The sequence below is a fragment of the Miniopterus natalensis genome, chromosome 14, assembly GCF_054644295.1.
Source record: "Miniopterus natalensis isolate mMinNat1 chromosome 14, mMinNat1.hap1, whole genome shotgun sequence".
In the NCBI taxonomy this organism is placed as follows: domain Eukaryota; kingdom Metazoa; phylum Chordata; class Mammalia; order Chiroptera; family Miniopteridae; genus Miniopterus; species Miniopterus natalensis.
The window spans coordinates 47,178,387-47,200,451 of record NC_142094.1 but is presented as its reverse complement, the minus strand read 5'-3'; positions in this window follow the sequence as shown (position 1 = coordinate 47,200,451).

The following is a 22,065-nucleotide window of genomic DNA, read 5'->3' as shown; positions in this document are numbered from 1 at the left end:
AGGTTGTGAACTTCAGACAAATCATTAACCCCACTGGGCTATTTTTCCTCCCATTGAATTAAATAGATGATGTTTAGCTCCTTCCCGCCTCTATAAAGCAGTGCTGCTATGAAAACTAAGGTAGCGGGATGGGAAAACAGACAATATCCTATCTTTTCTTAAAGCGTGGTTTTTTTCCCCCCCCAGTGACAACCCCAATTGAAATGAAAACACTTCTCACAATCAATCTTGTATCTGAGGTTTACTGTGTACTCACGGCATAGATTTTCACTTTGCCAATATGCATCCTATGTACTAATTCCTCACAATATTAACAGATATCACTTGTGAAAAGATTTCTAGCACCAATGGTTTTAAGGTTCTAAGTTAATTAAAAATGCACATAGTAAGACTTCTCATTGCGTTTAAAATGTTTGTGCTCATTGTGGCTGTTCAAGGAGACTAATACATGCACCGATTTCTGAAGTTATTCAACCCAAGAAAGCCTATTTTTAAAGTCTTTAGCGGGACCACTCTGATTCAGAGCTCAGAGTTCTGCTGACAGCATCAGCTTTCTTGATTAAAAAAAATAAAAGTAAAAAAAATCTAGTAACACATAAATTCCAGCAACCATCCTCAGAAGCCCACAAATCTGTGCCAAGGAATGTTGTCCATCTAAGAAAAGTTATGTTTACAGAAATGGTAGAGCCTGTCTTTGCTCTTAAACTTTCCCCTCGCCTATAAATTTAGCAGTTTATGAAAACTAAACTTCTCAGCAATAGGCACGATTTCTTCAGTGATTCTAACCTAAGTAAGGGAACAGTGAGCCACTAAGATTCACTATTACGGTTTATCAATCACAAAAGCATTTGCATTGATCCTTAAATCCCACAAAGAAGAGGAAGAGTGATGGAGATCCAAACACATGTCCACGTTGGCAAAGATTTAGTGGAATCTGACCCGAGAGCACTATGTCCATCCCAGATTGAAGCTCATATTTACTGAATAGCTCCTCTGTATCAGGCAACATGTTTAGTAGGCACATAGATCGGTGGTATCTCACTGAGTCCTGGTAACTCCACAAGATAGGTCCTGTTATTCTTTCAATAAGCATCTAAGGCTTATCCTTCCTGCCCTCGAGGCTTCATCATCAGTTTACCTGAGCCCTTTCTAACCTGTCCGCCGCCCAGTCCAATTTCAATGCCATGTATTGTACACTGTTGTTACAGAAGCACCCCACTTCCAGGTAGCAGATCCTATTCCAATAAGCCATTTCTGTGTGACTGATGACTGCAAAACACAGTGGCTTAAATTATAAACATGCCAGGTCAGGACTTTGGGGAAGGTCTGGCTGTGAGACGGCTGCTCACACAGTATTCCTGTAGGTCAACAGATTGTATTCACCTGCAGAATGAGTTGGTCTGGAGGGTCCAAAGTGGCTTCATTCACATCCGTTGTACCTGGGTGTGGACAGATGGACTCCTGGGGTCACATGGGCGTCTCAAGGAAAGCACTTTTACTGTATATTGCTTCTTTAGCGTGGATGTTTCAGGTTCGGATTTCTTACTTGTAGAAGGTACAAGACTTCTAATGACTTAATATTAGATAACTCCGAACATCACTTATCCATACACATTTGATCAAGTCAGTCACTAACACCCAACCAGATCCACCAGGACACAGTGTGATTCCACCTCCCTCCAGGAAGGGTGTCAAGTGTTTTTTTCAGCTATCTTTAATCAGAAAAGAGTTTCCTTCTAGATTGTTTTTCGTGGGGATATAAAATGTAGGCTCACATCAGATAACAATGCCAGTTGCAAAGGATTTTTTGGTTCTCTAGAGAATTTTCCCTTCTCCAACCTGTTTTTTCCTCTGAAACCTATCTAAACTCAATATATCAGTTAAATAATCAATGTTGAATAATCAATCAGTGTCCTAATGTTATAAGTGGCTAAAATCTGGCTAAAATGAGAGTTTTAGATACATTTTTAAAAAAATCTTGGTCAGAAGAACAAATTTTCTGACTCAAGTCATGAAAGAGATCAGTAGTAGCTGGCTTCAGATGCAGCTTACATGAGGGGATCAAATAATGTCACTAGGTCTCAGTATCGCCATCTTTTGACTCCATATTGATTCAGTCTCAGGCCTATGCAATGGCACATTTTCTCAGCTTTTTAGGCCTATATATTCCTATGCTTAAACCCATCAGCAAAAATGTCTATTTTTTCAAAAAAAGAAAAAAAGAATTAGTTCTGATTGGATCTGAACCAACTGTTACAAACAGGAAAATGGAATAATGAGTCCAGATCACATGCTGTGACCACATACATTCCTGGAGCACACGTGTATGTGTTGTGTGTGTGTGTGTGTGTGTGTGCAGTCATCTGAATTTGAAAAGCAGGAGAGTGGGACAGGTGCTTTCACAGAAAACAAGTGGGGCATTTTTACCTAGAAAATAATGATCTGATGCCAAGAGGCAGATACAGCAACTTTCAGATCCGTCTAAAATGCCACTTTCTGTATGAATCTATTGTTAGAGGGGTGAACTAAACTAGACGTCCTCAATTCAGGTCAAATTAAATTTTAACTTTCTCAGATGGCTTTATATAATGAGCCTGTCTTACAGCTGTTCTTGTCCATATCTTAGCTTTTCCACGAGAGTGTACCATTCTTAAGAGTAGAAACTGTATTTCAGTCACCTGTGATCTTCGCGGATCTGGGTCGCTCACCCACACTTAGCGGATGTGCTGTAGAGATCTGGTGAACTGGATGAGTTCAGTGACACCATGATTATAAGATAGGAATTATTATTATTACATTTATATATATATTATTAATATAATCGTATTATAGTTTTACGTTTTATATAAATGTATGCAACCAGCCAAAGGCATAGTGTAATAAACGCTGTCTTTTCCTACCCCAAAATCTGTCCTGGGTATTAACTCCTTCACATGTTATTTGAAGAGTAAATATTGGTTCGTTTAATCCAAATTAGCCATTTTTGTTCTTTTCTCTCTTTTATTTTCTCCTGCGATCACTTTAAGGCATCCCTGTGACCGATCAAAAGTGTGTGAGGAAAGATCTTCTGGATGTGTCTCTGAGTAAAATGTCTTTGCTCTTAAAAATCAAACAAACAACAATGACGACAAAAACATGAGACGAGAGCCCCCTCCCTGGGTGAGCTGTTTTCGTATCTGCGGACACATGGAGCTGGAGCAGGGAGCGTGGAGCCATCAGGGGAGCCGGCCTGGTGGAAGGGCAAGCACGCAGGCTAGAGAGGGCCAAGCTGTGACGGTGCAGTTCAGCTTCTCCCTCAGTAACCCCTGAGCTGCCGACCTCCCCCATGGTGGCTGTGTTCACTGTTTAAGCCAGTCGGCGTTGGGTTTCCAGCGTTGACAGCCAAGAGCAGCTTTACTGATGACCAGGGTCAGCGCTGAAATGCTGGGGTTTCTTGGTTCCCAGCTCAGGGAGTTTTCCAAGAGACCCTCACAGTTTGTGAGAAGGGACTTCGCCTGCAGCATGGACGCAACGCAGTGAGCGGGTCTGGGGAACTCTGCGCACCCGACAGCCACGGATTTAACGTCTAGGAAAGGACATCTGGACTCTTTAGATATTCTGCGAGCAACAGAGTAACATTCAAAACATCGTTTCTGTCCTTAAGCATCTTTCATTCTCACCGCAGGCCTGAGAGCTGCCCTGTCCGGATTCTCAGGGTGTTTGTGGCAGATTTTTCTGCTTCTTGCCTCAGCAGTGCTGGGGACAAGGTGGGTGAGAGGCACACTGTCGTTTGATGTATACGAGGCGATCGGCTGATTGTGTGACTCCAGAGAGAGCAAACACCAAGAGGCAGAGAGGGAGAAGGGAAAATGCGGGAGGAAAGAACAATTTGGCCAATCCCATTTTTGTGGGAGCATCATTTTAATTTTTACTTTGAAATACTGTCAAGCCTCGTCTCAGAAATTGGCGATGACTTGCACTGAGAGTTCTGAGCTTCCACATGGATAAATGAGAAGCATCTCTTTTATAAATTATAAATTATAAATTATAAAGCAGAAGCTGTTCTATATAACTCTTTCCAAATTGCCATCTTAACATGGTGATTTTTGCATGTGTGCCCTGAACACATATTTAAATTGGGAAGCAGAGAAGGGAATGGGGAGAGACATGGTTGGATGACATTAATGTTTCTTTGAGCAATTTTCAGTTCCTTACAGATGAGGTATGTTTCAGAAGCAAGTCACAGAATCAATTGTCACATTTTCTTAGGGATTTGTGGGACCATTAAAACAAAATACAACCAAAAAATAGTCAGCACCTTCTCATTTGTCATGATATATTTTTCCTGTTTTATAAATTAAGCACCACAGTGGAATCCAACCTGACCTGTAAATGATAGACAGATGAAACTGAATTATAATTTAAATTCCACAGTCTTAAAATGTGTTGTATTTACTGAAGGGAATATATAGCTCTGAAGTCATGTGTTTTTTTCTGATGAGCTGCTTAGTGTCTTTTAAACTGACGTAAGTGAAGGGACCCTATGTTTTTATTACTTATGTTGTATTTGTGATGAATTTATCCATTAGCTATTTACTGAACGTCTAAGTGCTAAACATCCTATTGGATGGTGGTGCCTATATTTCCTATCACCCCTGTAACAAATTACCACAAATGTAGTGGCATAAAATTTGTTTTCTTACAATTCTGGAGGTCAAAAGTCTAAAACGAATTTTATGGAGCTAACATCAAGGTATCAGCAGGGCTGGTTCCTTCTGGAGGCTCCAAGGGAGAAGGTGGGTCTTGCCTCTAGCCCCCCAAGGCTGCTGGCATTCCTTGGCCCATTATGACACTATTCCAGTCTCTTGCTTCTGTCGTTGGTCTCCAACTACCCACTCTGATCTCCTGGCTCCCATTGGTAAGGATCCTTATGATTACATCAGACCCACCTGGATAATCCAGTAAAATCGCCCCATCTCAAGATCCTCAGCTTAATCACATCTGCAAAATCTATTTTTCTATATGAGGGAACATTGACAGCTTTGGGGAATTAGGAAGTAGACTCTGGGGGGTGGTGTCACTATTCAGCTGGCTACAAATGGAAAGGAGATAGCTTGCTTCTTAAGAATTATATAGCCTAGTCAGGGAAATTCATATATTTAATGACAATGCTTAATATAAATACATGCTGGGAAAAGGTAAGGTCAGAACGGAGAATGCTCATACCCAGCTGAGGGCCCAGGAAGGGTTTCCTGAAGGAGGTAGTTGAGCTGCACTTTGAAGGGACCAGGATATTGGGGGCTGGATTGATAAGAGCTCACATGTTTTGAGTACTTTCTAAGAGGCAGGGCACTTTAGTAAGTGCCTTATGAATTATTTTATTTGTTACTCCATTATAACAAATCATTAAAGGGAGACAGAGACAGGTTAAACTACTTGCCTAAAATCACACAGCTCACGAGTGAAGAAACTGTTGCAGGACATCCCAGGCTGAGGTAACCGTGACCGTAAGGGCAGGGGCTTAGGAAGTGGAAGCGGCTTTCCTTCCTGCATCCCCCACCCACCACCGTGGCCCCATCATACACCGGGGCCTCAAGGCCCTGTTCAAGCAGAGGAGTTCGCATGTGCAACAGGGAGCGTAGAGACTGAAGGCACGGAAAAAAATAATTTACCCCCAAACCCTCAAAAACAGCTCTGCCTTTGTGTTCCCAGTTTTCAAAAAGAAGTGTCTTCTAGAAGGTATTTATCTTGCATAACTGAAACTTTATACTGCAGTGTGACTTCAATTAGCAATACTGTATCGTATACTTGAAATTTTCTAAGAGGGTAATTCTCAAGTGTTCTCATCGCAAAAGAAAGAGAAAGGAAAAGAGGGAGAGAGGGAGGGAGGGAGGGAGGGAGGGAGGGAGGGAGGGAGGGAGGGAGGGGAAATGGTACCTATATGGGGTGATGAATATCTTAATTAGCTTGATTATGATGACTATTGTACAATGTATACAGATATAAAACATCAAGTTACATACCTCAAATATACATAATTTTTATTAGTACATTATATCTCAATAAATCTGGGAAAAAATGAATTCAATCGGGTAGAAGAATTCCTGTCACTGAGCCACAGAGCCTCCGACACGTGGGTCACAAGCATCTTCACTGTGGAGGGAAGTCCCAGCCCAGTCCTCCCGTTAGACAACAGGAGAGTGACCAGAAAGAAACTCAGCCGAATACCCTGGCTCTACCCCCCCAGCTAATGCACAACAACGGAAAGATGGCATCGTGACTCGTATCTAAGCAACCATTAAAGAGGTAACGGGAACCTATATTTATAGACATGAAAAGATGCACTATCTTGTTGATTGAGAAAAATGAGGTGACAAAACAGTCTCAGGGCATCTCAACTTTGTTTTAAAAATACAGTTATTTGTAGGAATGTTTATATACTGCCAAATTACAAGTTTCCACAAATAAAAGTATTGAAAATAGAAAAGAAAAAAAAATACATGTACAATGGAAGAATAAACGAGGTGTTGGCAGTGGTTATATTTGCTTGATGCGAGTGTAGATGGTTTCTATTTCCTTGTTTTGTGATTTCTTATGTGTTCTACTCCGTTTTGTTTTTATTATGAGGAACACGGATTTCATTTGTAACTAAAAAAGAAAATGATGCCAATAAAGACCTTTCCAAGCAGAGCTTCCCATTCCTATTCCCCTCCCCCACCCCACCCCCCAATGCTGAGCATATTTTATAGGATTATCTCAGGGAGGTCTCTGGGGGCTCAAGAAAACAAAAGGAGGTTCCAGAGCAGAGAAGCATGAAAATGAAAGTGTTTGAGAAAATAAAGAAGTGTTTGCTGCTTTCCCAGCACTGACCTGTGAATTCTCAGTGGATACTATAACAACGAAGCAGAGAGACGGCACAATTATATTTACTAGGTTCCAGTGGCTATTTTACCCTTCGCCGAGGAATATTATTAGTAGGCAGAGTGTATCTCATGTTTTAACCTGTATAAAACAGTTTTGTTCACTTGCTTATTTTATTTTTACCCCTCATTTGTTTTTCTTTCCCTTGGTAAGTGCCACTAGGGTAATAGATTAGATTACTGTTACGCCTACTATATGATATATTCTTTTAGCAGTGCCTATAAGACAGTAATAAAGAGAAAACTCAATAGTATTGGCATGATAAAGTGGAAACTATTAATAAGAAGGAAGAGTTCATCATAGTCATTACACTTGAGTGTTGGAAAAGAGCACAGTAGGTTAGGGGTTGGCAAAATTGCATTACAAAGTCATTTAATTTCTATATGGATTTTTTTTTTAGTGAGTAATTAGTATAAATTATTCTGGCTACTTTTAAAAAACATGGATATTGACAAAAATAAAGGAGTAGATGATGGAAAGCAGATGGATCATTTAATTTATTTCTCAATTATAGTTGACACATCGGGCACAGAAATCTGCAAGTCATCTATTTCTTTATGGTCCATTTTGCAGCTGTGTTTATTGTCATAACAAATAAATACATTATCTCATTAATGGAGCACTGAATAATTTCTATTCCAAAAAACACAGTTGCACTCAATACCTATGCTTCAAAGAGAGCACAAAAAGGGGAGACTAACTGACTGAATGCAGCAGAGGAGTAGGACGTGTATGGAGTGGGGGGCTTTAGACAGTAAGACGTGATCACAGCAGAGTGTAACCTGTTACCTTTTAGATATGATCTATGGTCATGGGGACAGTTTCCTTCTCAGGTAGCCACACCATCAAATAGAGCCACACTTGGAAATCTGTGTGTATGTCCTAGTTAATGTGTATTGAATCTGATAGGCAGATGGATGATAAAGTTTATTACACTCCATTTCAGGATCGCTCTTTAACTGGAAATGCGAGAAACACCAGGGAAATATCAGAGCCTGCCTCTGGGCTGCATTTGCAGTTGTAAAAGCAACACACGTTGGATTAGGAGCAGATAGGTCCTTTATTCTGAAGTGAACAGATGGACTGTTACGTTCTAACAGCTTCCCCATTAAAGTGGTGCAGTTGGTGGTAGGGTTGTGGGGTGGTTGCTAAAGATTGGATCTAACAATCAAGAAGCGTATACATTTTGATTACCTACAATTTTTTCACTTTGGATTAGGAACTCCTCTGGTCTATGAGTAGTCAATGTTGGCAAGGATTATAGAAATGGACATGCTATTGGGAACAAAGCATGCTTGAATTTATAACCCATATATTGGTTCCATTCATCAATTCTCTTGACTATTATATCCTTTGTTATCTGACTATGTGGCCCTCCTTTATTTGATAGCTGTATTCAGAAAAAAACCATGCAAATTAAATTTTAGGAACATTAGATCTAGCCTAGAGATGCATACTAATCCACATTCAAGTCTCACTTTTGCACATTTTAGTTTTATGACCTAGATCATTGACCTAATATTGCTGGGCCTCGGTTTCCTCATCTGAAACATAGGGCTGATAAGAGTCTCTATTTCACTAGATTGTGACATTCAATGAGATAATTCCTTTGAAAGCTTAGGAAAATGCATGGTTCAGAGTAGGCACTAAAATTACTATTTTATATTAGAAGATATAATTGTCTACATTATTTGTTCATATTGCATATTATTATAATTTTTGCTATACAGTAAAAAATCAAAACAAAACAAAAATACTCCTGTAAAGGCAAGAAATATATTACATGTGTTATATATCATCTTCCTCAGGATATAAACTCGGGGGTTTGGGTTGAAAATTTTCTTAAAACAAACTATTTGCATGCCAGTTTAGGATACAGAAAAATGACTCATGTTCCAATAATGCATGCTAATACAATAAGACTTTACTTCAAACACTTTGAATCTCTGTTTTATACTGAGGTTGGGTGCTATATAAACACTCAAGGCTCAGAAGTATTACCAGTGGTTGGACTAGAGGATAAGACTTTGGTCTGATGATAGATTTGCTGCCATTAAACAGGTAAAAAATCAATCTAGAAAAAGTTGTTTGGATACCAGCAGATTAGAATATCTGGCACTTTTATGATCATAACTTCTAAAACTCAAAGACTATGAATGGGGAGATCCTTACTGAGACACCTCTCTCTCTCTCTCTCTCTCTCTCTTTCTCTCTCTCTCACACACACACACACACACACACACACACACACACACATCCAGGATTTCAGGTTCTGTGCATTTTCAGAGATCTGGTGACATGTGGCTGCAATGTTCTTACCTGAGAAATCTGCCTGATGAGTATCTGAAGGTGAGTCTAGAACAAAGAGAAAGGCAACTAGAGAAGAGGAGGGAGACGTTAACAGGGAAGACAGGGATGGGTCTAGATCCAGAGCCATAAGGTGCTAAAAAAGCCTTCAGGAGGAAAATGTCTAATGAAAACTAACAAACTGATTACTATATGATTTTTCCTGTGATTGATGCTTTCTTCATGACCCCTAAGTCTTCAGGGAAGTAAAAGTGAGTGAATTAAATGTGGAGTTATGGAGCCGATGGAGAAAGCACTACAGGATTGAATTTTAAGTCTGGATCTGGGTCCAAGAAGCAAATACGGACACTACCCCCAAGAAACAAGAGAGGGCAAGGTAACTCAGGCCCCCGTGCGATTCACAGAATTCTCTTGGGGAGCTGTGAACCCCCACAGGCCATGGCATTGTCTGTGTCCTACACTTAAGGCAATTTTGCCTAGATCTTCAGTGTCACAAGCTCTGGCAACCATCTGGTTGACAGGTATAATTTTATAATTTTGAAGACATTTACCATTGAGAGCTTGTTGCCTAGATATGCCTTGTTATTAAAAGCAGGGGTTCTCCAGACAATGATGGGGAGGAAAGATGGATACAGCAGCTACTGCCTCTATGGAGTCACCTTCACAGAGGATGTTTATCTTTCAACAAATGAGGAGCGAAGAGAATGCAGCTCACTCCAAGCCCTCTCAGAAGTACAGTCTGCAGAACTGTGGACCCTCTCTTCCTGAAGCTCCATTTTCCTGAGATTACAGCTCAACTTACTCATGAGCAAGCTCAGACAATCGCTCTCTTGCTCCCTGTTAAGTGGGGGTGTTGCGTGAATACTGGTGACAGCTAAAGACAAGCAATCCTGGGAAACAATGGTGAGAAAGCAGGGGTGGCTGGCAGTGCTTTTCAGGAGTGTGAAGGGATGTGTGGGTTCCTCTAAGATGCCAATCCTATGGGTCTCAGTAGGCAGCAGCTGGAAGGGTAAATGGGGAAACACAGGAGTTTTCATCTCAGGCTTAGGTCATAATTGCAGAAGAAAATGGGTGACAGGTGGTGGCTGCTTCCCTACTGTGATTTTAAACGCATTTAAAAAATTATATAACTTGGCCATCAAATGGTAAAAATCTAACGCTGGAACAGATGACTTCTAGTTTTCAGTCCAATGTTGCCTTCTTCCACACCCAGCACCTCTATCTAAAGTTAGAGCAAGGATTAGACATGAATTTGTGCATGTTTAAGAGAAAAAATAATCTTAGTATTAGAAGTATCTGGTAGAGCCATCCATGGGCATTTCTGCATTACAGAACTTGACACAAATAATCACTTAATCCCAGCAAACTGCACAATAACATTTACCATTTCTTCCTAGAAATGAGTCCTGAGTCCTAATGAAGTTTCAGAACCAAAAATAGAAAAGCTCTTGTTCCCTGCCATAGTTATACACCTTCTGCACTTATACTCCCCCCCCCCAAAGCAATTAATGGAAACGATCTTTCAGCTGCTGTCAGCTATGGGTTTTATTAAGCTGTATGTAACAGAAACCCTACTGGAGTGGCTTAGCCAGGATTCTCACCGTGTAACAAGAATCCAGGGCTAGGAAATCCTGGGCCCGTTCAGCTGCTCAAAGAACCAGGCTCCTTCCATTTGCCTGCACCTAGGCTGTCGCTTTCTTTCCCAGCTTGTAAGAAGACGTCTCCTCTCCAGGCAGGCGAAGAGAAAGAAGCGATGAGAAGGGTGATGCTTGCATTAGAGAAGCAAAACATTCCCAGAAATTTCCACGAGATCTTTGCTTCGATTTCCTTGAAAAGTCCCTATGCCATTTGGCCTCTCCTACTTACAAGAAGAACTGGGAGACTGAATATTTTAGTTGGGCACACCACAGACGGAGATAAAATAAAGGTTATAGGAAAGGAGAAGGGCATTGGGAAGGCAACCAGCCACATCTGCTGCTGCTGTTGATGGTCTCGTGCAGATGAGCTTCTGCCACGGAGGCATCTAAGCTACAAAGCAAGTGGCACCGAGTCATCCATACACTCGTTGATTCATGAAGCGAGTGTTGACGGAGTGATTGTAATAGTGGTGCTTACGGTATGATAGCTACCTGCAATCCCTTCCTTCAAGCATACTATGGTCAGCAAAAGAAGACAGACACACGGGTGAGTGTGGTGCCCGCTGTGAGAGCAGAGTCCTGGTGTAGGAAGAAAGCACAAAGGAAGGGCAGCTGGGACCCCAGGAAGGGGGTAAGTGAAGGCCTCCCAGACGAGGGGCTCTCTAAAGAAACACACTCTAAATTTCAAAAGACTGGCCTTGAATATCCTGTTAACTCAAAGGTGGACTATTTCAGAGCAGATGAGCCACTTATTAACTATGTGCTCTTAGCCAAATCGCTTAATCTCTCTGAGACTCAGTTTCCCTCTCCTATTCCTAGGGCCAATGTAAAGCTCCAATGAGCTAAGCATAAATGAAACTGCCCGGCACCGGCAAACACTAAATCAATATTGACTGAACAGGAGACTGAATGCAGATTCTAACGCTATCTCCACTTCTCAGCAAGAATGACGTCATTCAGGAAGGTTCTGTACCCTTGACAGTCGCACAGCCACAGAGTGAAAGAGCTGAGCTTCCAGGCCCAAGACGTCTGACCGAAACCCACCTGCTTCCCACCGTCCTCACCGCCACCTCGGGATCTCGAAAACATCCAGGGGTGTAATACAGACTGTACTGCGTGTGGTAAGGTTCACGCAGCGTCTGTGAAGATGTGTCGGGTCTGTAAAGTCAAGTCAGGGCAACTCGGCCGCCCTCTCCCTTCACTTCACGTGTAAGCGATCGGGCGCCCTCAGCAGGCACGGGGCACCTCCCGAGGAGAAAGCACAGGAAGGTGCCAGAAGATGCATCACGTGGTGCACTTTTTCATGGAACCTGGATGCAGATGTGAACCTATGTTGCTTTCGATGAACATCTAGTGCATTTATAAATATAGGCTATTTTTTTCAAGTGCTTTCAAAAGACTTGAAGCCTTTTTTAATAAAATGTACAAATACCAAAATGGGACAAAACTCGCTAATCAAAACTTCCAATTCTACAACCACAGAGCTCAAGCAAAGCTCAGTGTTGCCACCAAAACAAAAGGAAGCATTGATAGGGGTGAAATCAGACAATTTAATTTAAGAACTGTGAGATCATGAGATATAAAACTCAGTAATGATCGTTCTCAGAACCAAGGCAAAAAAATAAAAAATAAAAACTACGAAGAATGACCAAGTTCTTATTGTATCATAAAAGGAAGTGGCTCTTCCTATATAATAAAAGGAATTGAAGCCAGGTTTTAATGTGTTTTGCAAATTTTAAAATCACAGGAGTTTGAGTTTGTCATTTGACTCTTTATGGAAAAAGCACTCTATGGCCTAATTATTGGTTTTTTTTAAAATGACCTATTTATCTATCTTCTTGGAGAACTGTTTTAAAGTAGGTAACATGTCCACAGATATGCCCAAGACCAAAAGTGGTTTGATGCTGAGACACCGAGTAGACCGAGGAGCCTTTTTGGTAGCACATGTGTTCTGTAGCTCTGGACAAGCAGAGAGGTATAATTGGGCTAATTCTTTGATACCAGAAAGGCTCTAGCACTAGCTGAAACTTTCCAGGCAGCTGTCTGCAGACAATAAACCAATTACATCCCAGACAAAGGGGCTGGACCCTTTGGTCTTGCTTTTAATTGGCATGATTTTGTTTGCAAACAGCTTTTCCCAACATCCATGGGTATTTGGGAAAGAAAGCTTGTTCATGCCAATTTCACTGAAATGAAGCCAGGAGAGAAATTCAGAAACCTCTGATACAGGATCGGGTAACTATTGTTTTTAAACAGTATTTAATTTTACTCTTTCCTTCTGAACCTTCCTACCATTTTAAAGTTGATATTTGTTAACTTGGGTGATTGCCAAGTGCAATGTGTCTTCAAGGGAGAATTATTTTGTGAGGAGAAATACCTGAGGATGTTGGGATGTGTTTGTAAGTATGCCGGTTCTGTGTTTTCTTAATGAAGCACTGGAATGTCATACCAATAAAACAGAAATGGAAATGGAATCCGTTTTGTGTGTGTAATTGGAGAACTAGATACTGGAGAGACTTCAAAGTGATCTTATTTGGCAATCAATGCCAAAGGGGGAAGTTAAATAAAAAGTCCACACATTGATTAAAGTCACTGAACAAAATCCTCAGCTTCATATGAACAGACACAGCCTTCCTTCTATTGTATCTTTAATATATTTATGAGGGAAAAAATCTCACTTCAACACTGCCGGTTTCATCAGAGCATTTTGACTTACAATCGGCATGCAAATGCCTGTAGAAAGTGTTCAGCAGCTTCCTCACTATGCAGAACAGAGAAGCACTCCCGAGGGAGGCAGCTTCATCACTGACCTGCACCTTAGTAAACCCACAGGATCCAGAGCTAGAAGCTGCCTGGATAGGAAAGATCAGGTGCGGGGGGTGGGGGGGTGGGGGGGGTGTTCTTTGCCATGGCTGAGGAAGTTAGGGCCCAGGGGCAAAGCTTGGCTCTGTTTTGGTCTCCACTCTCCAGATATGCCCCTTGACCTCTTTTGTTCTCTACAGCTTACCCAAATGTTTGTCTAACACTATTTCAATTTCACCATAATAATGAATTTACTAAAAAATAAACGATCGCTGTGTCATACCTGTAGCATCCCTTCTCTCACCATCACGCACATAGACTAGACAAGCTCATAGACCAGTCACTCTAAATTCAGATTTTATTACAATATCACGAGGTCCCACATATAAAATCAGAGAGACTTCGTTCACTCTGTTTGAAAGTGGCTACACTGTGTTGCATTTCCATCAGCTTTTAACATCCTAAGTGGAACCAGAAACTCTTCATAATGTTTATAAGGTTACTCTCTAAGGTATTTAAGGTTTATACAACAGAACACCTTCAAATGTCAATCAACAAATATTGATGATTTCTTATATGAGAAAAAATACCGTTAGTTTCCAAAAGGCTTAAAAAACGGCATCCCTGCTCTCGTGGAGCTTACAGAATACAAGGGGTCCAAGGACAGCCATAGCACGCTGGTTTACCCGAACAGAGCCCTAGGAAGCTGAGCTAACAGCGCCGAGGCGGCCTCCCTTCAGCCACCACCCGCGATTAGCCTGCCTGAGCGCGGCGGGGGCCCGCGGTTACACTCATGAATAAAACAGGAGACGCCGGCCTTCCTAAGCTGCCAATGCAAGGAGAAGCAAGCATTAAGGACGCCATCACGCAGACAACGCGGTGTCGAGTTCTTACGAAAGACCAGTCCAGACAACTATAAAGAAGGAAAGCCCAGGATTTAATGTGCATTAATCTCCCAGGACATCCCCTCCGAATATATGAATTCCACCCTGAACAACGGGCAACGGTGAAGTTGCGGGGGAAATGGGGATTCTGAGAACGCAGGCCTAGGGCCCAAGGGAGAAAGGATCTGGGTACATTTAGGAAACAGAAAGAAGACGTGAACAGGGCGTGCTCCAAGGGAAAGGAGGTGCGGTTCACGGTAAGAGAGGGAGGCAGGCAGGGCTTCTACCTAAGGTGCAGCTCGAGTCTCGATGCTTCTGTGGGGGCCTCTCTCCTGTGTCGGGGTGAACAAGCTGAGCTGCTCTTCTCCGGGGCTCCCCTTGAGGCCAACACAAAGCGCACCCAGGGTCTGTGGTCCTGGAGGGGAGCAAAGTTTTGCCACCTTGAAATATTCCTCTTGGGAAATCAATTTTAAGCTGGTGATTAAGAAACAAGAGGCTCAGAAAGAACCTTTGACCTTCCCCGACCTGCCCAAAGGAATCCAGATAGAAACCCCTGCTTGATATAAACCAGATGCGGCGGGCAGCGAGGAAAGCAGCCCAGCCTGTTCCTTACACTTCTGCTCCTATTCCGTTGTTTCTGGGCGGCCCTGAAAAATGTGTTTACCACGCGTTTGCCCTTTCTCGTCTATTTGTAAGTCACCTGCTTTTCTTTTGACATCCCCGACCACTGCCTCCCTCTCCTTTGTCCGGATTGGCGTGTAGACCTCCACTCCCACTGCTTCCTTAGGTCTCACGGTAGCCCCGTGTGTGCATCTGTAACAGATTCTGGACATTTTCTTCTGTTAATCTGTCTCACGTTAATTTAATTTTTAGCCCAGTCAGAAGAACTTAGAAAGATGGGAGAAAAGTTATATTTTTGACTCCCCATGGTTCCAATCAATTTTATCAGTTATCATTATTACACTGAAGATCTTTTCAAAGAAGCTCCTTGGAAAAGCAAAATGTCAAGCAGATTAAATAAAACAGTGTCTTGGAAAAAGCCAGCTGTTTGCTTATAAATCCCCTGCTTTCCATATTCTAAACCATTTCTCTTCAGATGCTCTTGTCCACTTCAGTAATCGTGTTGGGCTGGAAGAAAGGCCAGTGGGGTCCGTGGAAATTGAAGTTGACAGTCACAAAATCCAATTTTTAAAGCTCCATGTAAAAATGCTCAGTGACATTTCTGCCACTCTGTGTTGATTCAAACTTACTTTTTTTATGAGCGGGGGGTGCCCTCTGCATCCCCACCTGTTACCAGTAGATGTAGAGCTCTTGGGGTGGTGCAGGAACAAGAATTTCCTGAGGCCCCCATGGGTGGATGAGGTATGGTGGAAAGCTTTATTGTTGATGCAACATTACGGGAGGTCCCCTCCAAGGTCCCATCTCCCTCTGTCTCGCCATGGAAAAAGTCCCATCTTGTCTTCAGTAGGGCTAGAATTAAAGCCATTTCCCAGAGCCTTTGCTCCATATTAAAGCACAGTCCTGTCCAGCATCTGACTAGCTTAGCTTGTGTTCTCAGCTGTGGTCCGTTGCATGTGGGGCCCACATGGCCACAGGCCAAGCAGCTTCTAGGGGCCACATGGCTATGGAAGGAAGATGGGCTTGTGCAGGTCATGGAGCAAAAGACTGAACAATGGTAATTTTTTACAAAATAATAGTTTATAACCGAGGCTAGTGACACTCAAGGCTCATTCAGCTCTGGCATTTGAGTTAGGCCAATTATGACCCCTGTAGTCGGTGCTCTGGGTAGGCTGAGGGGCAAGTAAGTGTGGCTAAATCCGGTGGTGCTATCAATTGTTTCCTGGCTCTTGTCAGCAGCACTCTAGGAAACTTCATTAAGGCAATATCTAAACTGTGACCTTGGTCTTGGTTTAGTCACGTGTCTTGTTACCAAATCATTTCTTGCAAACAGTATTGAAATTCACTGACAGTAGTTACTTTCCCCAGAATCCTATAATAAACAGGTCCATTCCTCAGCATAACTTCATGCATAGCTCTAGCACTATTGAGAATTTGGGTAATTAAAAACAAGCATATTTGTTATCACTTATTAATGTTTTGTTCACTAGAGAACATTTTTCATTTGTTTAGTTATTTTTGCAGTTGGCTTTTGCCTCACACTCTCACTGATTTCTGGGAATCATACCGGGGCCCATCCATCAGCTGTGACTAACCATGTTGAATATCTTGCTCTTGATTCTTAGTTTGATACTTGAAATAAACAGAGACATTTTTATTATTGAAATAAAATTAAAGAGTGCAATTTATTTCTGAGAACATAGCCTGGTTCAGTGGAAACCAGGGGGGTACAGTTAATGAGTGGTTCTCCACAAATGCACTGTGTCCCCAGGGCTGGGCTGCTGTTCCTGGTGGCAGGCTTCATTGCTTAATTGCTTTCATGGGCATGTCAGACTGAGGTTCAAAAACAAACAGTGTGTTGCAGAATGTCTTCTCTTTTAATTAATTATGACAGAGTAATTTGCTTCCATCTTAAGCCAAGTCAGAACTTGACAATATTTTTCTTAAAATGTTAAGAAGAACAAGGTTATAAAAACATGGAATAAAAGTATGTGTCCTAACACAGTTTTTTTTAATGAGATGTTCAAATGATATTTACAATTTTGCTGAAATAGCTGTTATAAATATTAACTTTTTAAACCAACATAATCCCTATATGATCATTAATGAACTATGGCAAATGAGGTCCAGATGCTGAAAATCATTTGGCCGTTAGTCAAATAGTTGGAGTGCCTTTTCCCAGGAAGAATTAGGAAAGGTTAAGTGTCTTAGATGGGAACATATTTTATACATTCATCTGCAATTAGATAATCAGTGGAGTTATTGCTGATATGGGGAGTGCTGAGAATTCTTTACATAGAGTATTGAGTCAAGGCATTCCATTCAACAAATATTGATTAGGCTTTCATTGTGTGTATAGGAACCACCCCTCCAGTCCCCACCCACCCCCGGCCAATCGGTGCCAAAATTGAGATTACAGACCATTTCCTACCCACAAATCAAAGCACCTGTAATTCTCAGGCTCTTTTGCTTTTTTTTCTAGCAGATTTGAAATTGCTTTTGGATCCACAGATGGTCTTAAGTCGTACCCTGTTAGTAATCCACAATACCCACAAACTTCTTAAGGAGCCTTCGTTCTCAGACACAGGTTTGTTTCCCTTCACACACAATTACTGTGCTCCTCTGCTCCTCTCTCCTTCCACCAGATTAAACTTATTATTTTTCTTTTCATTCAAAGAATAAGAAAAAAGGGAGTGACAGTTTCAAAAACACAGTGCTTTTCTTTTTGTGCCCTCCCTCAGGACTGCCCTCCTGCAACCTAATGTCAACCCCCATGCTTGTCATCCCACTGTTAAGACTTCACTGAGCCTGGATGTCTCCATGTATTCTGGGTCCCCACTGCACTGGAGGAACACTATGTAAAAAGAGAACAGGATTCTTCAATATTTCTATTTTATTTTCACTCCAACTCTATGTGAGATTCTCAGTAAGTCACCTCCCCATTGTTGGATCCTAGTTTTCTCATCTGTAAAATGTAAAAATTTGGAAAACAGTAGTGAAAATTCATTACAGCTCAATTTTTTTATTATATTCAATAAAATTTAAATACAATTCAATCCTAATTGCTTGTAAGCTGAAAAAGCCCTACCACTAGCTTTTATGTGAATTAAAAACCCTTTCTTTTATTATTTTCAGGAAATTAATATATATGCTAATTTTTAATGGAAATGGGACACCCCTAGAGTTGTCTGGTACACAACCTAAACAATTGTATGCAGTGGCCCCAATAAAAATAAAAATAAGAAATACTGTATGTCAGTTAATGCCTAGGCAGGGATGCTTAAGTACATAATAGGAATCAATGTGAAGAAAGGAGTATAAAAAAGGACTTTGGGCAGATGGGTAAAGTTGCTGGTATGCAAATGGGAGAAACAGCAAGAGGTCAAGGTTATCCTGGAGCAGAGGTGCTATCGGGTTCCATCTGACACGCCAACTCGAGTTCATGGTGGCCAAATATCGTTTTGAGAAAGATTCTGAGGTTGGACCAAGGCAACAGGAGAGTGTTCAATGAGTGTTTAACAACGGATGGAAAGGAGAAGAGGCAGCATGTATTTCCCATCTCTGTCCTAGAGGTAACTCTCTGTCCCGAACACTCATTGAAACGGGACATTCTTGAGGACAAAAAACAGACTCCATTTCAGCAGGTGCATATACGCAATCCGACCCTCGTCTACTGAAGTATCTTTGGCTCTCTTCCTCTCTCTCTCTTTTGTTGTCAAAAGACTTCATGTGATTTAAATAGCATAACAACTAGTAATGATAATGTTGCTAATAATTATAACAGATTACAACTTCTGTTTAATAGAGAATTTATTATTCTTTTCAATTAGTTTCACTTGAAATCTTCCTGCACAATCTTATCTCCCTAATAAACTATACGAGTTACTTTAAACTTTCCCAAGAAAAAATGGGAAATTCAAATTACTAAAAAGTTTTCTTGAAGAAGTAAAAAAAAGGTTTTGAATGCTTTACAGTTTTTTTAATTTAGAAAATTTAAGCCCTTACTTTCTTACGGTGGCCGAAATAAATGCATACACCAATGAAAAGGAGCGTAAGTCAATTTTAATGTTCGCATTGAGCTGCAAACTTTGTTATCTACCTCCAGCACAATATAGGTGCCATAAACCATGTCAAAGCAGACAGGAAAAATCAGTTCCATTATATGCTTTCAGTTGCATAAGACTCTTTTGGTCTCCCTGCTCTAGCATATAAGTGTATTTTAATTTAAATCCATTCTTAATCATAGCTTAAGATAACTCATCTCCTCAGAAACTAACCTAAGTGCATTAATTCCTAAAGTAATGGCATATTTAAAAATTCATTAAAAATATGCTGTCAAGGTCTTTAATGATTCCACTTGCATTATTTTGTAAATGTATTCCATTGCATTGTCATTATATAGAGCCTTTTAAATGGTGGAATACGTGATATGATGCGACCTCTCCAGATCCCATCTCCAGAAGCATTACCAGAAGAATCCATGATATACCAGAGCGCTTACCAAAAACAGAGGCCTTCAGCAAGCCACCTGGTGAACAGCTGGGAGAAGCGAACTTCTGAAGGTTAAGGCAAATTTAATCAAAGACAAGAAAGTGAGGCTGTGAGACGGGAAATAAAATAGATTGTCATTTACATCGGAGAATACATGATCTGCTGAGAGAAAATGCCACCTTCCTCATTTTCATGGCAAATTCTCACTTTCAGTGTCTTCATTTCTATTGAGTCCGCCTGAATTGAGAAGAGGGGTTAGCTTGGGCGTGTGAGTAATAACAGTGAAGTTCCAGGTTTCCAGACATACGGCCTCTTAGGGATAAACTGGCTGATTTCGGCAAGAGTGTACTGGTACAGTTTCCACTGAGGTGCCCACTCTGCTTTGAATCCAGGGGCACACAGAACTTGGGCAGAATCAATAAGGTGCAGCAGAAGGGACAAGGCATGGCTCAGGTCAGCTTCAGCCTCCACCTGATTTTCGGAAACACCTTTCTTTGGAGCCCTGAGCTGCCACGTAAGCAGTTTAACTACCCTGGAGCGTTCATGCTTTGAAGAGGCCAAACCACACAGAGTCATGTGTGAACTGTAAGGTTGGCAGCGGTAACCTTGGAGTCATCTCAGCCACGTGAATTCGTGCGAAGTATCTCTTGGATGATTCTAGCCTCCGGCGCCTGAGTCGCCTCCAGCCTCAGGTGTCACCTGACACCCCAGATGTCAGGAAAAAGAGATAAGGTAGTGCACGCACAGAACAAAAAGCAAATTCCCAAATTACAGAATCCACAAGAATTATAAAATGCCTATTTTTAGGAAATGAGTTTGGGGGTAATTTGTTTCACGATAATTTGAACTTAGAAAGACATTTTTTATTTGTAATTTGGGACAAATAAAACAACTTATATACCCCATCAATGGACAAGCAATGAAAATAATTTGAGTGAAACAAAATAATTTTTTTGTTCCTAACTTTTTGGGGGAAGAGGCTGGAGGTAGATACAGAATAAGAAATAAGAAGTAAAGCTGGAAATGTTCTTGTGAAACAACATGTTCTTTGAGTAGAATTTCACTTTATATACGATTTCAAAAGAGCGTACGCAAAGACCTTCCTTGACATAATTTCTCTTTCTATCACTCTTAGCAGATTTTGCCATGGTTAGCCTTAATTTTAAAATCCAGCCCCCAAGATTTTGTCCCACTTTCCAGAGTGTTCCAAAGGATGCGCAGGCACAGAGCTACTGCCGGGCCTTTGGCGCATCGCACGCTTGCCGACAGTGAACGCCGCCCTGCGGAGCTGTCCTTGAGAAAATGAAGATTCCAAACTGTGATGTTTCTGGATTTCATATTTCTTCAGTCTGAACACAGGGCCTGTAATTAACCCTTGAACATTTACAATAATGCTCTCTGCACCAGTCTGGACCTTGAGCGGTCACTGGCCCATTGTATCCCATTTTACCCCACGTCAGTGTACAGGACTCACAGTGTTTCACACTTTTTTTTTTTTTACTTTTTTTTTTTAAAGCATGTTTTCTCTGAATTTGGAATGAATGCCTCCAGGTAAGTGTGACAGAGGCATTTTTTATTTTTTATTTTTCTGAAGCACCAAGCCTCAGAAATGAGGCTGCTTTTTCCAGATCAACCAGCTGGTTAGCAGCTCGTTCAGGACTAGAACCCACACCACAGAACTTAAGAGGTCACTGAACAAACATGAACTGAGCCCCTCTCCAGGACCAGGTTCTGGGGTAGGCACTGCGGATCCAAAGACACGAAGGCCAATGAGACATTCTGCGTGTTCACGGGGACCCACAGCTGGCTACGGAAAAGAGACACTGCGGTCAGCGCGGTGATCAAACTGGGTCTGAACCGAAGGCAGTGTGGCCGTTACAGGGGAAGAAGCAATGAACTTGGAGGCAAAAGGAACAGCCGGCGTGTTTCAGGCTGAATCACAGAGGGTGAGAAGGATGGGTCGGGGGAAGCAGGGAAGCATTTCGACATGTCCCAGACGCAGGGAAGAGAACTGGCGAGGACACAAAGTGTCCCTCACGTTTAGGGAACAGGAGGCCACTCAGTGCAGCTGGATCAGGGCCAGAAAATACAGGGAGGGGGTGAGCAGGCTAATACCTAGATGTCCTTTTAGACTATTATAAATAAATCGATACCAATATAAATACACACGCGCGCACACACACACACATTTATTTATTTGAAGGGGTGTGGTTTATTGTCAGTTAGGTTTAAGGCCAAGAGGAAGGACTTTTGGGAAACTGTCTGATTTCTTTTATAGCGAGAAGCTCACCTCTACCCTAACTTCACCTCTGGGCAAACTTACGTCCATGGTTACATTTGTCTTAGATAGGATTATAGTGACCAGATGATGAAATTCAGGCTTGTATTTTGGAAGTCTCACTGTAAACCCAAAACAGCCCAGCAAA